Genomic DNA, 18,276 nt, shown 5'->3' on the forward strand with positions numbered 1-18,276 from the left:
TTTCTGAATGCATTAATTGGAAGCCTGCACATGGGTATTGTAACGCAGAAGGAAGTTTTGTGTTTAAAAAGTTCAAACAATATAGTGAGAGAGGTATGTTTTGCATACATAGTGAATTTTATTCACAGGGACAATATTAAAAATTATTGGTAAGACAGAAATAATACCAAAGTATCTCCTGTGCTTGGAAAAAGACAGGGGAAAGATAATGGCAAATTAACAGTAGGAACACAGTTTGGGGAGAAAAACAATCATTTTCTTTTCTTCCTTCCTTTCTTTCTTCCTTCCTTTCTTTCTTTCTTTCTTTCTTTCTTTCTTTCTTTCTTTCTTTCTTTCTTTCTTTCTTTTTGTTTTGTTCTGTTTTGTTTTTCGAGACAGGCTTTCTCTGTATAGCCCTGGCTGTCCTAGAACTCACTTGGTAGACCAGGCTGGCCTGGAACTCAGAAATCCACCTGCCTCTGCCTCCCAAGTGCTGGATTAAAGGCATGCGTCTCTTTTCTTTTGTTTTTTTTGTTTTTTTTTTTTTTAAAGTGCTTAAATGTTCAGTCTGCTAGAACACTGTGTTTTAAAAAAGGCTAGGTATGAAAATGTATAGAAACACCTGTGTTGTGTGCCTTTCAGGAATCTGACATCTGTGTAATCGTGTTTGAATCGGGGGAGTGTGCAAACTGTGACCTCCTCAAATTCCTGTCCATGGAGCAGGTAAGAACATGGGGAGGGAGCTAATCAAAGAGGAGTTTCTAGATGGTCATGTTCCTTGTGGCGTATGAAGACACATCTGGAGTGCCTCTGGGTTCTCTGCTTCACTCCTTTGCCTGCATAAATAAAGGCTTTGGGCTTGGGCATGTGCAAGAGCTCACTGAGCAAAGTCCTTTGTGATTTCTAGAGCTACTTGGCCTCCCCTGGCTTAAGTCACCCCCTCTTCTGATGTCCCTCCTGCAGCTGTTGTCACTGTCTATCCTTGTCTGCCCTGCGATGTTGAATCTATAATTTTTGAAATTAAAAAGTTATTATAGTGTTATGATTTGCATTTCAGTTTAGTTCCTCCCATCTGCTTTCCATAAAAGATTTCTTCTGCAGAGTGTATTTGGCAAGCGTTTATTTAATAATAACATTAAAAACCCCATCCACCATCAAAAGCAGCACTCACTACAACAGAATGGAAGAGAGACTATGCTGCCCGGTGTTGCAGATTTAGCATGTGAATAGATGAAATGTTCCCTGTGGCTTCTGTAAAAGAGAGATTGGTAGCCCAAATTCTCAGAGAATGGCAATGTACTTCAATAGCCTTAATTAAAAGGCAGGAGACAGTCAGCTGGAATTGCCATCTTTGTAGCAACAAAGAACCCATCCCAGGATGATCTAACTGCTACACCCTGCTCACCTCACATACCCTCTGCAGGCAGCCACTCATCAGTCAACTCTAAGGATGCTGCTACACATTTGGTCCTCTCACCATCTTGTAGCTTGCCATCCTCTTCATCCCCAGCTTCCTTCATCTGTCAGCTGGCCTGAGTTCCAGTCCTTTGTTCTTTTGAAGCTCTCTAAGCATGAAAGAACTCTCATCTACCTGTGTTTGCTCTTTGGTGCCCATTGGGCTCTGGCACCAGATGCTGAGAGAGGACGTCATTCCACAGGGCACAGCGGAGAGCTGGGCATGGATGAAAGCCTGGGCAAGCCTTCCTTCATCACCATACCTGGTTATGCTGACATCTCCTTTGAAAAGTTGTGGTCATTTTAATTGGAATGTCATCATAGAAATGGGGAGATTAAGTTGAATACTATGTAGTGTAGAGTGTAACAGAAGTTCTGGTGAAGGCTCCTGCAGGGTTAAGCCCTTTTTCGTCATAGACCCTGACCCAGGACTTAGCCTGTCTTGGTCATTGAATACTGACTACCAGGATGTTCTCCTTTCAGCCTCCAAAGACAAACTGGCATTCACCTTCGGGGGTCTTTATAATCGCTCTTCTCTTGTCGCCCTGTTACCTTTTGAGCCTGAGCCATTCACTAGTGATTGGTTGTTCCAAAGTTTAGCACATTTTGCTCAGTGCTGCCCAAGAATGCATCACTTTCCACTTCCCACCAAACCCATCTTGTTGGGGCAGGCTGTGGGACTTTGCAATGCATGATGGTTGGGGGTGGGATGGGGGAGGAGCACAGCTTCTTAAGACCTGCACTGTGTGAAGTCTGCACTAACCCTGCTCTCTTTGCAGCCTGCTGCTAGGTTTGTGTATGAAATATACCCCCAAAGGCTCAAGCGTGGAAGGCTTAATTGATGCCAAACCAGTTGATCCAATCATTGAGAAGGGATTGCATCCTGAGGGCTCCGATTTTGTCGGGAGATTAACCACTGATGGAATTAATCAGTCATCTGATAGCACTATTGAGAGCTGAGGATATTCAGGGGGAGGGGCCTGATTGAGAAACAAAACAAAACAAAACAAAACAAAACCGGAAGACTGGAGCTGATCCCACAGACAGCCTTATTCGATTTGACTGGCATTGAGTTGTACAAATGCTTAAATCCAAATGCCTGTAGGTGAGACATCTCCTGCACAGTTTAAAATTTCCTCTTGGCTCCCGTGTGCTCCCCTGTTGATAGGATCTACCTGGTTCTTAGTCCTGAGTCTGGAACCAAATGGAGGAGAAAAATGGAGCCTGTTTCCTAATTTTCAAGATTCCCCGTGAACACTGCACACTGGAGCACACAGTTTTGTTTTGTTTTGTTTTGTTTTCTTAGGTAGATGTCACACAATAAAAGACAAGCCACAGCTTCCTCTGTGGTGGTACTTTAAGCATCGGGAAGTATTTTGGAAGGACCATCGCTGGAAGCTTTTGAGGAGACCTGAGCCCGATGACTAATGTTCTTTTGTACCACCCTTTGGGAAACGTTGAAATTAATAGGTTTGGCTTGAAGAACAAAAGTTGATGGGATCAAATGAAAGGTAAGATCAATATATGGCCTTTAGAGCTCCTTCATCTTGCTTCCCTGAGAAGTAGGAAAATGAGTTGGGAGAGATGGGGTTATTGGTCAGAACTAGAAGAGATGACATTTGTAGCCAGATCTTTTGGCTCACGTCTGGGGGTTTCACCTCTGTATCAAGGTCTTCTGGTTTAGGGACTCAGGTATAACACAAAGCTCACTAAAGCCGTGCTCATGGATAAAAGTAACTTTTGAAAGGAGAAAAGGCAAATGCTATGGTAGAAGTATCCTGTAAGGTGAAACAGAGGCGAACTCTTTTTTTTTTTTTAATAGATATTTTCTTTATTTACATGTCATATGATATTTCCTTTCTCAGTTTCCCTTGTGGCGGGTGTGGGGGGAACGAGAAAAACCCTGTTCCCTTTCCTCTCCCCCTGCTCACCAACCCACCCTCTCCTGCTTCCTAGCCTGGCATTCTCCTACACTGGGGCATAGAACCTTCACAGGACCAAGGGCCTCTCCTCCCATTGATGACTGACTAGGCCATCCTCTGCTACATATGCTGCTGGAGCCATTAGTCCCACCATGTGTACTGTTTGGTTGGTAGTTTAGTCCCTGGGAGCTCTGAGGGTACTAGTTAGATCATATTGTTGTTCATGCTAAGGGGCTGCAAAGGACCCTTCAGCTCCTTGGGTCCTTTCTCTAGCTCCTTCATTGGGGATCCTGTGCTCAGTCCAATGGATGGCTGTGAGCCTCTACTTCTGTATTAGTCAGGTACTGTCAGAGTCTCTCATGGGACTTTGATATTCTAATGTGGTCTTTGTGGTCTAACCTGGAGCATGATAGCAGATACCAGAGCTTGGCAGAGGCTATCAATCATGGGGAATCAGCAAACAGAAGCCAATGTAGTTATCTTCAGATTTTAAAAATTTATTTAAAGGAAATGGCAGCAATATATTTTTTTCTGGTAAACACAGCATTGCCATGTAGGACGTAGAAACCAGAGTTGAATAAAACCAGCTCTGCCTGCAAGACTCATAAGTCAAATGACTTTAAAAATAATTTATTTTTATTGGCACCTAGTACCAGGTACCATTATGACATTTTAAAGCAAAATTTGTTCTAATTGATTCTCATTTCTCCTCATCTTCTATGCTCCCGTTGCCTGTGCACTGCTCTGCTCCTCCTCCTGTGCTCCCATTGCCTGTGCACTGCTCCGCTCCTCCTTCTGTGCTCCCATTGCCTGTGCACTGCTCCGCTCCCCTTTCTGTGCTCCCATTGCCTGTGCACTGCTCCGCTCCTCCTTCTGTGCTCCCATTGCCTGTGCACTGCTCCGCTCCTCCTTCTGTGCTCCCATTGCCTCTGCTCCTCCTTCTGTTCTCTCATTGCCTGTGCACTGCCCTGCTCCTTCCTGTCCCTTAGCATCACTTTTATCCTCATTTATAGTTTTAAAAATGTTGTTAGGGTCTTTATGACAGGTGCTTCCATGTTGGAAAGTGTTCCCTCCACAGGAATTAGTGGCAGTTTCAGCACTGTGTACACAGGAAAGACATTGGCACAGGAAGCCCCTTTCTCCTGTGCTATTCACACAACTGACAATTTCTTGGCAGGGACTAGAAAAGCAAAAGGCCTTTTAGATCTTCACAATCTTTGTCCAAAATATTTCCTGTGTCTAAGCAATGATTGTAGTCTTGTGGAAAACCCTTGTGCATAGAATTGTTTTAGCAAAATGAATCTCGGCACCTCAAGCCATTGCAGGAATAGGTACATACTCTTCCACTGAGTCCAGTCAAGACCTGGGATCCTCCTCCCAGTTAGGGGAGCAGGATCCACAGGCAGGCAACACAGTCAGGGACAGCTCCCACTCCAGTTGTTAGGGGACCCACTTGAATACCATACTGCACATCTGCTACATATATGTGGGATGCGGGGGAGTAGGTCCAGCCCATGTATGCTCTTTGCTTGTGGCTCAGTCTGTGAGAACCCCCAAGGGTACAGGTTAGTTGACTCTGTTGGTCTTCTTGTAGAGTCCCTATTCCCCCTGTGTTCCTCAGTCCTTCTCCCTGCTCTCCACAAGTTCAGTCTAATGTCTGTGGGTCTCTTCATCTGTTTTGGTCATCTGCTGAGTGGAGCCTCTTACAGGACATTTTGTTAGGCCTCAGTGGGAAAGGGTATGTCTAGTACTGCAGTGACTGGAGGTGCCAGGGCGGGTTGGTACCCAGTGGGGACCTCCTCCTTCTCAGAGGTAAAGGGCAGGGGTGGGGGAGGGGATATGTGAAGGGGGACTGGGAGGAGAGGGGTGCTGCGATCAGGATGTAAAGTGAATAAGTAAATTAATGAAAGAAAAGAAATAATGAGTGTTTGGAAACATAAATATGTATATCTTGGTTTAAATAAGTTTAAAATAAACTAAATGTTTTAAGACATTTAAAAAAAGATAGAAAGGAAAAGAGAATGTGAGCTCTCCGCTTCCTGCTCCAGCCACCATGCCTAGTGTTTGCTGTTATGCTCCCACTATGATGGGCTCTCATTCCTCTAGAACTGTAAGCCCAAAACATTCTTCCTTCAAAAAGATAATGCTTTTAATTGAAATAGAGTTATACCACTTTCCCCTTCCCTCTCCTCTCTCCATCCTTCCCCAAGTGCCTTCCCTCAAACCTTTCTCTTTCACTCTCCGCTCCTCCTTCTGTGCTCCCATTGCCTGTGCACTGGTCTGCTCCTCCTCCTGTGCTCCCAATGCCTGTGCACTGCTCCGCTCCTCCTTCTGTGCTCCCATTGCCTGTGCACTGCTCTGCTCCTCCTCCTGTGCTCCCATTGCCTGTGCACTGCTCTGCTCCTCCTTCTGTGCTCCTGTTGCCTGTGCACTGCTCCGCTCCTCCTTCTGTGCTCCCATTGCCTGTGCACTGCTCCGCTTCTCCTCCTGTGCTCCCATTGCCTGTGCACTGCTCCGCTCCTCCTTCTGTGCTCCCATTGCCTGTGCACTGGTCTGCTCCTCCTCCTGTGCTCCCATTGCCTGTGCACTGCTCGGCTCCTCCTTCTGTGCTCCTGTTGACTGTGCACTGCTCCGCTCCTCCTCCTGTGCTCCCATTGCCTGTGCACTGCTCCGCTTCTCCTCCTGTGCTCCTGTTGCCTGTGCACTGCTCCGCTCCTCCTCCTGTGCTCCTGTTGCCTGTGCACTGCTCCGCTTCTCCTCCTGTGCTCCTGTTGCCTGTGCACTGCTCCGCTCCTCCTTCTGTGCTCCCATTGCCTGTGCACTGCTCCGCTCCTCCTCCTGTGCTCCTGTTGCCTGTGCACTGCTCTGCTCCTCCTCCTGTGCTCCTGTTGACTGTGCACTGCTCTGCTCCTCCTCCTGTGCTCCCATTGCCTGTGCACTGCTCTGCTCCTCCTCCTGTGCTCCTGTTGACTGTGCACTGCTCCGCTCCTCCTCCTGTGCTCCTGTTGACTGTGCACTGCTCTGCTCCTCCTTCTGTGCTCCTGTTGCCTGTGCACTGCTCTGCTCCTCCTTCTGTGCTCCTGTTGTCTGTGCACTGCTCTGCTCTTCCTTTCATCCTCCCATTGCCTGTGCACTGCTCCGCTCCTCCTCCTGTGCTCCCATTGCCTGTGCACTGCTCTGCTCCTCCTTCTGTGCTCCCATTGCCTGCGCACTGCTCTACTCCTCCTTCTGTACTCCTGTTGTCTGTGCACTGCTCTGCTCTTCCTTTCATCCTCCCATTGCCTGTGCACTGCTCCGCTCCTCCTTTAACCCACATGCACTCCCATTTATAAATATTACATACATTCCTACACTAAAGGCAAGGATCTAGATATTAGAAAGAACATATAGTTTTAATCTTTTTGAATTAACCAAAAGACTTTTATAAACCAAAGTTAAACAGAAATGATCCCCAAGCAAAAACAGTTCTTACAGCAAACAAACAAATGCAAACAAACAAACAACAACAAACAAGTTGGCAAAGTCTTAGTAACAATATGGTAAAAAAAAAAAAGCACATGTTTTAAAATATCACATACAAAGAAAATATACTGTTAAAATTTCTGTGATTGGTTTTGTTCCTCACAACAGCCAGCTATGTGCTTCTGGCTCTGTGAACTCTAAGAGAGGCCTTCTAATGACCCTGAGGGACTGTGGTAGAGACAACTAGATGACAGAGAGACACTGGGCCCAGGGGAGCACACCAATGGGACCACACAGAGTAGATGTAGCAAGTGAGGGCTGGCTCTTGAGTGTGTGACCAGACCAACCTATCAGCTGTCAACTCGGGTTGTGTGACCCAGCTTTCTGATCCTTTTCCTCATGTGTAAAATGACATGAGAATAGATTCCCCTCTCCAGGTTGCAGTGGGGGTTGCCTGATTTGCCACTCTCAGGTCTGTTCCTAAAGCTATAAAGCCTCAAAGGAATGGTGGTCATATTATCATGAGCTTTGCCTAACAGACAGTGATCAACAGCATTTATGGAGGATTGATGCTACTAGGGTACTAGAGCCTGCAAGGGTAGGTAAGCAGGTTCTTTCTTCAAGTCAATGTTGTTGTGCTCAACAGTATGACTGGTATCTTTTGCATCTATTATTTTTATACTTAATCAACAAATCACTTTCTCATGTGCTGTAATTAAACTACCTCATTAGTCTGCCTATTAGTAACCCAAGGGTAGGATAAGCTTACAGGTGAAATTGAATTTCTGAAGATTTCTGTATTTATTTGCATTCATGTATCATATTCATTTTAGATAGAAAATCCCCAAGTAACAAAGGTAATAGCAATAAAAAGGTGTAAAGCCCCCTTGGAAAGATCTAAATCGTGTGTCTAACCTGGGTCATTCTTGCTGTTCAGCATGACATTTGGACAAACACTATAGTGGGGGGCTTGGTGTTTGAACTATTCTTTTTTGTATTAAAACTTTAGAACTCATTTTTAAAAGTGAAAATGTGTATAAAAAGGAGGATTAGTGCCCCTAGCTACACAGATATGATTCTCTTTTCTGTTAGTGCCAACTATGGTGTAAAGAATTCATCCTTCAGACCAGCCAGTCAGTACAGCTTAGAAAACAAAAACTTCAACGTTGGAGTGGAAATTACCCTGCCACACCTATAAGTCTGTTGCTACACCATGCCTCAACCTTCTGAGTTACATTCATGTAACTTCAGCATTTTCAAAAACAGTACAGGAAGTGTTTGATGGCTTCTTAATACTATAAAAATTGAGGTTATAAGTCTAGGAACAAAAATATGTATACATAAATAAATGTACTTTTATTAATCTAAAAAAAGCTATGTATTAGAGTGGGATATTTATACAGGTGTATTCATTTATTATATGATGAAGTCTACACTTTCGATGTCAGCATGAGTCAAGATTATTTGCTGTCATTTTATTGCTATTGATTTTTTTTGCCCTGAACATATGTCCATATTGAAGATGTAATCTTTGTTCGTTGTGTTTTGTAGCAATAGACAAATTTTAAAACTTTAATTAGGTAATTTACTTCCCAGCATGCATTGTGTGTGCAGCAATTGTATTTTCTGCATATTAAAAGGCTCAGCAATATCCTCTTGCTCTTGGATACTGCCTGACTACTATGGACCTGAATGACAGCTGACAATCAACTGTCCTCCCTTCATCTGAGCACTGTTTCTGGGCAGGTGACATCTATGTGAAAAGAGGAATATTCTGGAGTAAAAAGCCATACTGTGGATATTCTTGGACTCCCCCTTGTCAGGGAGTAGTCTCCCTTATATGATTGTGAGCAGCAGAGGGGACAAGGAGGAAGCCTGGTCTGGTGACCCAGGCGTGGTATATTTAGCTCTGGCTCAAAGGAGAGCAATTGGATTGGGGAGAGAGGATGCTGTGGTATTTTTGTTTGTTTGTTTAAATCTTCCCTACACTAGTGGTGGGGATACCAACTGAGGAACACGTGATGCTGGAGTGAAGGCAGCCTGGCTTGAAAGGGTCAGTATTTCTTCAGCTAACCTAGATATGGACATGGTCAAACACTAATTCATACCACAGCATAGCAAAAACTGTTTGAAAAGGACCCTGCCCCCCTCAATAGGGGCCTCTGAATACCCCCTTTGCCACAATTCTTCTCTGATAATTTCACTTGTTTGTTTTGATAATGTCCTAGCAATTGCATTTGGCTGTTGGCTCCTGCTTTCACTGGAGGGAGAGTGCTCACCAGCTGTGCTCATGAGATTTTGCAGCAACCAGCTGGGTGATCTAAACTGTGCCCATTTTATTCTCTCAATTCTGCTTGTACTTATGCTATAAAATGAATGTAGCTTTAAGAAAATAGTTCCCCTGAATTTTAAGTAAACTTAATTTTCTCTGTGACACTCTGTGTTGTAGCTTTTCATAGGCATGATATGGCATGTCCCTCCCTGCTATAATGCATTTCATCCTCTTGCTCCTAAGATCCTAATGAGCATGCACTGAGCTTTTAACACGGATCACCAACATTCTGTCTTCATCTTCTGGGAAGCTGGAATTCCTTCCCAGTTTTCAGTTCATATTGTCTTCTGATTGTGCACTCCCCTTTCATGATATATATATATATATATATATATATATATATATATATATATATATATATACTTTATTTCTGGGTCTGTTGTCACTCTTAAGCCAATAAAAGCCTGGAAGACTAAGTCTATGTGTTAATCACTTTTGTATCCCTGGTGCCTAGTAGAAATTATGTGGAAGAGGCTATATACAATTGTACTATATCAACCCATTAAGTCTAAGGGTTGTGGACCAGGAGAGATGCAACTTGTTCTTATGACAGTTAAAATGAGATCAAGACTGGAAGCCAGTCCATGTGAAGCCAGAGAAAAACATGGGGAAGGAGGAGGTACCAGTTTGGTATTTACAAGAATAGTCATATGGTCTAAGATTTGGGGTTGTTTTGAGCTGTCTTAGAAATGGGAAGGGTGTTGGGATCCAGTTATAAGGCCTGGAAATGAGAGCAAGACTAGGACTGTAAGTATGTGAGTACTCTGTACTGAGGAGGTGCTCAAAGCTGTGACTGTTGAGAGTGTGTATGTGAAGAGCTCAGAGGGAGACAACAAGAGGTCCAGAAATAGAAAGTCCTGCAGTTTTCAGGGAGGCAGGAGAAGCTAGGAAAAAGTTAGGCAGGTGATGACTCAGCTGCAGAGGCTGACACAACCATGTTCCTCGATGTACTGCAGGCCAGGTCAAACAGTGAGTATATTAGCATCGTGTGTCCAAACTTCAAATCCTTATTTTTCCCCAAATCATTTGCTCTGTGGTGACAAGGGCCATAGTCATCTCCAAGTTTGATGCTTCTCTACAAGGGCTTACATGACGCAGCTTACAGTGATGCTCATTCATGGCATGGTTTAGTTAGGAAAAAGGACATTAATATAGTTAAAAGTTTAAAAGGTATGAGGTGTCGAGTCTGGGAAACCAGGTGCAGAACTCAGCAGTCCCTCCTGCCATGGTCACAGAGGATGCCTTTAACTCCCTGCAGTAGAGATGAATGCTTGTGCGATGCTGCCAATGGAGTGCTTGCTGGCGGTTGATCACATAGGCACCCTCCTCTTGTTTGGTATACACATAAATTCCAGATTCCCAGAAGGAAAGCAAACATTCAGCATGAACTAGTTGTTTAAATACTTTAGACTCAAGAACTGATGCTTACCAGTTCAGGATCCCTAGTGAACCTTCAGCCTCCAGATGCCAGCAGAGGAATGATGTCATAAGGAGACCCTTCAAAGGTTATCATCAAGCTCGCTATGCAAAAGCTTTTCTCCATGGGATCTTTTTCTAAAATCCCCCTGACATTATCATCAGTTTTATTAAGCATGTTGAAAACTCATACATCATATTTTCCCCTTTCTGCTTTTGGTTAGCTACATTGTTTTTGGATCCTGAGAGGGTAATAAAAAAGCTAGAGCACATATGTGGACACGTATGTAGACCTACAGGTGAAGGCTTCAAGGGACTAACCAGAAACAGGCATTTCTGCGTCTGATTCAAAGAAGGGCACATACTACCAGATGTCTAGCATTAGGGGCAGATTTTTTTTTTCCTTTGAAGCAAAAGCAAAATCAGAGAACACACATATGCACAGAGTCACTCATAGTTTCATAGGGCAGAAGCAGAAAAAATTAGAGGGGAAGTTTCAGGAGAAGTCCTATAATACAATGATGAAGAGCCACATCATGTGAGTGAGCGAGGATGATCAAGAAACATCTAATTCCTTGCCAAGGACCATAAACCAACTTCCAGCTGACTCCGTCCTATACAGGAGCAAAGTCATCTTCCAGCATAGAATGGACTCTCTCTGGGGAGTGATTAGATTTATCCAAAGCCTCCAATTGTATCACAGGTTCCTCATAGACAAGAAGTGCATGAAGTGTAGACAAGAAGAGAAACAGATGACAGACAGAGATACAGAAATATAAAAACAGCTCTTTGCTTTCAATTAAATACCAAAAATTAATATAAATACCAAAAAGAAATAAAATTATAACATAAATAAATTCCTATAAAGAGCTGAAAAGCCTGGGAACAACCTCCAATGACACCCTTGAAATGGTACCATTAACACGGAAACGTGAGAACAAATGAAGTTTAGCTCTAAATAAGTAAGCAGACCATGATGGCAGTGGACTGCAGAGAGAACCAGGCAGTTGGAAACAAAGCATAGAGATGGGGGCTGGAGAGATGACTCAGCAGTTAAGAGCACTGACTGCTCTTCCAAAGGTTCTGAGTTCAAATCCCAGCAACCACATGGTGGCTCACAACCATCCATAATGAGATCTGACTCCCTCTTCTGGTGTGTCTGAAGACAGCTACGGTGTATTTACGTGTAATAATAAATAAATCTTTAAAAAAAAAGCTTAGAGATGAAAACACAAAATGTACATTGCAATGTGAGAACACAATGCATGGAAACAATGCTTGAAGAAATAATGGCCAACACTGTTTGAATGTTTTCCTTTTTTTTTTTTTTTTTTTAATCTTCCAGCCAAGGCCTCTGACAATTATGAAGGATGCCTCAGTTTTCTTCTATCCTTGTCATTTCAGAATCCAAAGACAAAAGGGAACATCAAGGCAGCCAGGTGTTCGAACAAAGCAGATTGCCTTATAAGGGAACAAGAAGATCAATTCCTGGCTTCTGATAACAATGAGAACTGTCATTCAACTGAACTTTCCTTACAGTGATGAAAAAAACAGTGACTGGAAACCAAGGATTCTGAGCAAAATAATCAAATTTGAAGGTGAAACAAACCAACAAAAACAAACCACTTTCAGAGAGGCAATAAGTAGGCAAAGTATCAAGTAGCCCATCTGTGCTCAGGAAGGCGGCAGAGGGATTCCTGCTGGGAAGAGGAACGTGATCCCAGATGGCAGCGGAATGCAGGGGGTGAGCAGGAGATGGGTGACTATAAATGTGTAAAGTATAGCATGGTGAGATACTCAGTATGCATGACAACCTCAGGTGTAAGAGGACTAGCACACTCAGAGAGGAAAGCAAATAAAGAGCATGATGTCATTGCACAGTGAACCCACGAGGTGTGAACTCAAGTCTTGACTCTCCTCTGTTGATTTTACATCCTATCTTGAATCAGTATCCCTTCCCCTTTTCCTATCTTCGACCTATTCCAGGCCCTATCACCTCTTGCTCTTGGGAAAGTACAGTTTGCCCCAGTACTCCCCTGTACTCCACGTAGGCTTTTCCATACCCAGAGGTGCTGTTGATCCTCTGACAGCATCCAAATTGATTTCCTCTGGAGGTGGCTATTCCTAGAATACTCCCTGCTCAGCTGAAAGGGGAAGGGATGAGGAGGTCACCCTTTAACTTGCTGAATCACCACAACTTGTCACCTGAGAACCTTGCTTGGAGATGAGGAAGTTATGCCTTTTTAACTCTGTACAGTGCCGTTCCATGTATCCTAGACTAGGTCTCCTTCTGCGTGTATTTTACCAAATCACCTTGCTTAGAAACATGAGGCTATACCACATGGGATGTCACGTTCCAGTAATGAATGGGATTTCTTCCAAGGCTCCTCTTCCTATGAGATGAGAATGTTGGCATGAACCCCCCTCTCTTTTTCTCTACCCCACCCCCATTCTTGGTGGCTTTGTCCTCTCAGGCTCAGTCTAACTTTTTGACCTCTCCTTCTGGGATGTATTTACCTATGCTTTCTGTTCCCCCAAGGAAGTCACAGTGGATCAAAATTACCTCTTTCCACGTCTTGGTGAAGTTATTAAAGAAAGCCCCTTATGACTCCACTCAGAAACATATTTTCTAATCGAGAATTTTTTTCTTTTCTTTTTTTTCTTTTTTTTTTTTTTGCTAGAGGAATTATTAGAAACTTGCTCAAATAGTTACTTGGAATAGACCACAGACTCCATTTTCTAAATCTTCATTAAGTGTACTCTTTACAGGCCAGGGCTCTTAAGGGGATGTGTGTTCATGTTGGCTCATGACTGTCATCAAAAATGACACTCATACAAATGATATCCTAAAAGAAACACTGCAGTTGGCTCTGGCTCTATGAAGCCTGACTATAGTGTGATAACTGTATTTGAAGTGTAGAGTACTAATTACTGAGAATATGACCTAGTGTGAGCCAGGGAATATGGGTTTGGGTTCTCGACTTAGGAAGACAAGGACCTCTAGGCACCCAACTCGGTAATTCTCTCTAGGCTTCTGCTGTGCTCTGTATAAGGTGAGAGGGCTGGACCAGTGACGGCTTCTTTAAGATGGCAGCTGGGGTGTGGGGGAGAATGGGCTTTGTTGAAAACACACATTTAGCGCACATTCCAGGGACAACCTTCAAGTGTTTCTGTTGTACGGTTTGAACAATTTGAAGCTCTTAAGCCCTTTAGCTGCTGAGGATGTTCGGGAAAAGGCTCCTTTGAGGAGCAAGTGTGTCTGAGCTGGGAGCCATGATGGGGTCCTTGGAGGGAAGACACATTTCTTAGGTAACTGTTTTAAAGTAAGTCAAGGAGAAAGCTGAGTACACAGTTGCTGAGATTCCTTCATGATTCAACTTAACAAGTCACTGTGCACTTTTCTTATCACAGGAAACAAGGGATCATGTGACAGACCCATGGAGGACCCTGTGTAGTTGGATACTGTATACTGACTGTCACTGACTTCCTGTTCTCCTCAGCTGCTTCTCAAGACAAAGCCAGAAGAGCAAGTGCCTGAAAGCTAAAAGCACCTGCGGTGATCCATGCCCAGCCTCTACCCAACTTTGACACAGTTTCACACTAGAGCTCAGTTTGACTTGAAGCTCACTACATAGCCCAGACTCCCCTCACACCTATGACACTCTTGCCTCGGCCTCTTGAGTGCTAAGATGACAGGTGTGAGCCATCATATTCATCTTCCAGCATTGATTTTTTAAAAAGATTTACTTTTATTTGCATGTGCGTATGTGTACACGTGCGTGCATGCCTGTGTGCATACACGTGTGGATATGTATATGCAAGTACGAGTGCTCACGGAGCCCAGAGACATCAGATTTCCCTGAATTTTCAGGTGCTTGTGAGCCATTCAACATGCACCTTGAGAATTGAACTCAGGTCCCACATAAGAGCAGTGTGTGCTCTTAATTACTCAGCTATACCCCCAGCCTTGCATCTTTGATTTTAATAGCAGTAAGATTTAGTCTCAAAGCACAGACCTTTCCTATCCCTTTAGCTGGAATGGATGTAGTGGATACAAGACAGTGAGAAATGAGATGAAAAATTGGCTCACTTCTTAAACCTTATGTTCCTTGTTTTTAGCAAGTAAAACGGACTTGAAGGAGGCCCATTTTCTCCTAATGGGTTTGCCAGGCCCTTCTCTAATCAGATTGCACAGGGCCCTCTCTGCTTTATCATCTGGTAGTAATTTTCAGAGCTAGTGAGACACCACAGGGGATGAGCCTCTGGCAGTGGTTCGTGGGTTTATTTGCAACATTTGTCCATGTGCATTTTTATGCCATTTGAGGATTGTGTATCACATCATCACCAAGTGCAATTCTCTCCATTATGCCTAAGTGTATGTGAGCTCTGGACTGAGGACCCCTCATGCCTGGCTTCCTTGGAACATGGCCCAGGGAATATTTTGTAGCCATACCTCAGACTGAGCTGGGGCAAGGGAAGGAGTAGAGATAAGCTCAGCACAAACACACATCATCATTCTAATTAGGATAGGAGGAGAAATTCCCACAGAGGGTGCAGGACAGGCCATGGTGGAGTTCTCTCTGTGTCTACACACTCATTCACCCTCAGAACAAGCAGGGTAAACCTGGGTGTCTATAGTTTCCCTTTTCCTGGCTTGGCTGTGGTACAAGACTTGCCCTAAGCAGAACGCTGAAAGCAATATGGCTCTGTATTACTACTTCTACCCAAACTGTAGCAGGATTAAACAGACTTGCTTTGTACCTTATTGGACAAATGCTTATTTATTGAACAACTATTATATTCCTGTGGTCTTCAAAAAACAATTAATTCATATCAGTGACCCAAGGAGATGAGATTATTGTCCTTGGAGACACTGAATCCTCATTGTGACATAGATTTATGTGAGCAAATGAATTGAGTTCAGATGACCAGAGGTGACAACCAGTAACTAAGCAGTCAGTGACAGAGACTGTTTCAGCCACAACTGGAGGGTGGATGCCACCTGAGGGAGGCATGGCTTCTCTGTCATGAAAGAATGCTGAGCCCTTTCCATTCGGGAAAGGCTGAAAATGTGAGCTCTTAAGTGTTAACTCCACTGTGTTTTAATGATAGAAGTTAGATCAAAAGTCTTAAAAAGATAATTTAGTACTCAACTTCAGAAAGGAAAAACCAAGCTAAAGCAAGAACCCAAATGGAAACAAGTCCTTCCCATATCCTCCCACTACACTTCTCCCTTTGAACTTGGGAACACGTCCTTCCCAGGTCCTCCCACTATACTCCTATCTTTGAACTTGGTTTAACACTAGGGTTCTTATCATGTGACCTATAGAGGGAGTGATATTTCTCTAAGCAGGACTGCTTAGAGCTTGTTCTGAAAACATACTCAGCCCGTTGCCTCATCTTCTGCACACCTCCTCCCCATCTTCCACACATCTTCTCTCTCCACACAGAGATCACCCTTTGCACAGACTGTTACCAGCAGATTGCTGAGCGTGAGTGGGAGCTGAGGCATGACACAGCTCTAGTTGGCTCAAGGACTCCTCACAAACTCTTCCAAGCCATTTTTTTCCCATAATAAGAGATTTTGTGTATGCATTTATGTATCTGTGGCTATGCATTCACATAAGGAGGCCAAAAGAATACTTGTATGTCCTGTTCTATTCCTCTCGGTCTTATTTCCTGACAGGGTATCTCAAATGAGCCTGTAGCTGGTCTGGCAACCAGTAAGAAGACACAGTGACTCTTCTGCCTCTATTCTGACATTATTGTGGCTACAGGCATGTGTGCTGTGGTCATGTCTTCTTTATTGAGAGTTGGGGATTCAAATTCTGGTCCTCTGTGTGCACAACAGGTACTCTTGATCATTGATACCCTTCAACCTCAATTATAGACTCCATCTCCCAATATCCTATCACTTTCCTTTCACAATGTGAGAACTTCTTTGGCTTGATGGGGTCTTCCCTAATTCTGTTCACCCTCTCCGTAAATCCTTTGGATAGCTAAACCTTGACAGACCTGCAGCACCAGAAGGTATTTGAAAGTTCAAGCTGAATGAGAGCCGCTTTCCCAGGCCTGATTTCTCAGGAACTTTGCCTAAAATTCCTTAGCTATTTTCCCCTGACTTGTGACTTGATGTGTTGGACATTTAAAAAAAAATATGAAGCCTGGGGATATGGGCTGAGGATCACAGAGAGTGTGTTGGAGTTTGAGGTGTGTGAATGAGGGGGAGGACAGGGCAGTGACAAGCCCCTTGTGATAGGAATAGCTTAGGCTAAGAGCTGGGGTGGGAAGGTAGATTGGGCTTATAGTAGAGAAAACATCTAGGAAAATATTTGACTGCTTTCATGATGACAAGTTTTCATACCTACCTCTTTCGAGATTCAACTCAGCTATTTACTTACTGGATTCTGGTCTCTTCTTTCTTCATTTCTCCTTTGGACTGCTTTCCACCCCCACCTCTCTCCACTCTTCCCCTTACTGTTACTTTCTTCACTTTGATTCACAGTGTGGCTGATAGGTTACAGTTTCATGGTGGCCACAAATGATGGCACTGTTGACGTGATCCTTTGTGACAATGCACATTGTGTGTTCAGTTCCTTGAAGTTGATATTTCTAATCCTTTGTATTTGTTTAGAGTTTTGTCCTGTCCTGTGAGTGAGGTACTAATTGTCCTTGTAGTACTGATACTGTGATGCACAGTTAGTCCCATTCACTTCAGGGTCCAGAGGATGCCTGCTAGACAGTACGGAGACTTGCTGGCACATAGGCTCTGCGAATTGCTGAAATAAATTGTTCAGCTATATGGAAGGGACAACCAGTGACCAAGGTTTATAATGGGTAGCTCTTATCTGGCTCCTCTGTGTCACTTGGCTCAAATGTATGTGACTCAGGACAGAACAGTGGACTGTCTGCCAGATAGCTGGATGACAACAGATCTATGTCTTACAGTAGCGGATGCAAAAATCAATGGGATATTATAAACAAAGCCACCTAGAACACTTATATTACTCTAAGCAAAAGACACTTGAGGCCCCAAGTGATGATCAGCCTGCTCTGTGAAAATAAAAATGTGGAAGTGTCTCATTAGGCTCAGAGAGGCTCTCGTGGTGGCCGTCAGTCCCTTGAACTGGCTCGTCTGCGGAGTGACAGCTCTGCTGCCAATCCGTGCCTTCCCTCTGGTTGATTACTTTTGTGACTTTCTTGAACTTGTGGTAATTCCTCGTGGCTAACATGGAATTGTAGACATATTCGGAGACCGAAGGGAGTGGCTGACACAAGACCAGGGTGGCCGCTAGGTAGGGATTTAATTGCCCCTGGCAGGAAAGAGAGGGCATTTTAATAAAAAGGTTTTGAACTGGGAGGAAATTAGTAAACGATCATCTAAGGAAGGACTATTATCGTTCTTACATCTGACACTTTAAACACAGCTATTAAAACATCTACCTCATGCTGACTGAGACATGAAAACCAGCAGTCAGCTTCACTTCCGGCAGCCAATTGAGCAAGATTGCTTACAGCTTGTCTGCTAGTTACCAATTCTGGCTTTCATTTTCCACATCCAAGACTTGGAAGAGACATTTTGGGTTGTTTTTTGTTTTTTGTTTCTTTACATTATTGTCTTTGTTTTACTTTGAAGTTCCCACATAGAAAAGTAGGTGTGAGGTACACACACTATTGTTCAAGATGGTCTGTGAATCATGAGCTTGGTTA

The 18,276-nt window shown here is 43.8% G+C and overlaps 1 long non-coding RNA gene across 1 annotated transcript; it reads left to right on the forward strand.

Moving 5' to 3' along the window:
* Nucleotides 1–620: 620 nt before the first annotated feature.
* LOC116083469 lies at nt 621–14,639 on the forward strand. The gene is made up of 4 exons (XR_004115728.1): nt 621–702; nt 2,741–2,945; nt 11,971–12,310; nt 13,978–14,639. It is a non-coding gene; the product is annotated as an uncharacterized LOC116083469 (long non-coding RNA).
* The last annotated feature ends 3,637 nt before the right edge of the window (nt 14,640–18,276 follow it).

The sequence above is a fragment of the Mastomys coucha genome, unplaced genomic scaffold, assembly GCF_008632895.1.
Source record: "Mastomys coucha isolate ucsf_1 unplaced genomic scaffold, UCSF_Mcou_1 pScaffold8, whole genome shotgun sequence".
NCBI lineage: Eukaryota > Metazoa > Chordata > Mammalia > Rodentia > Muridae > Mastomys > Mastomys coucha.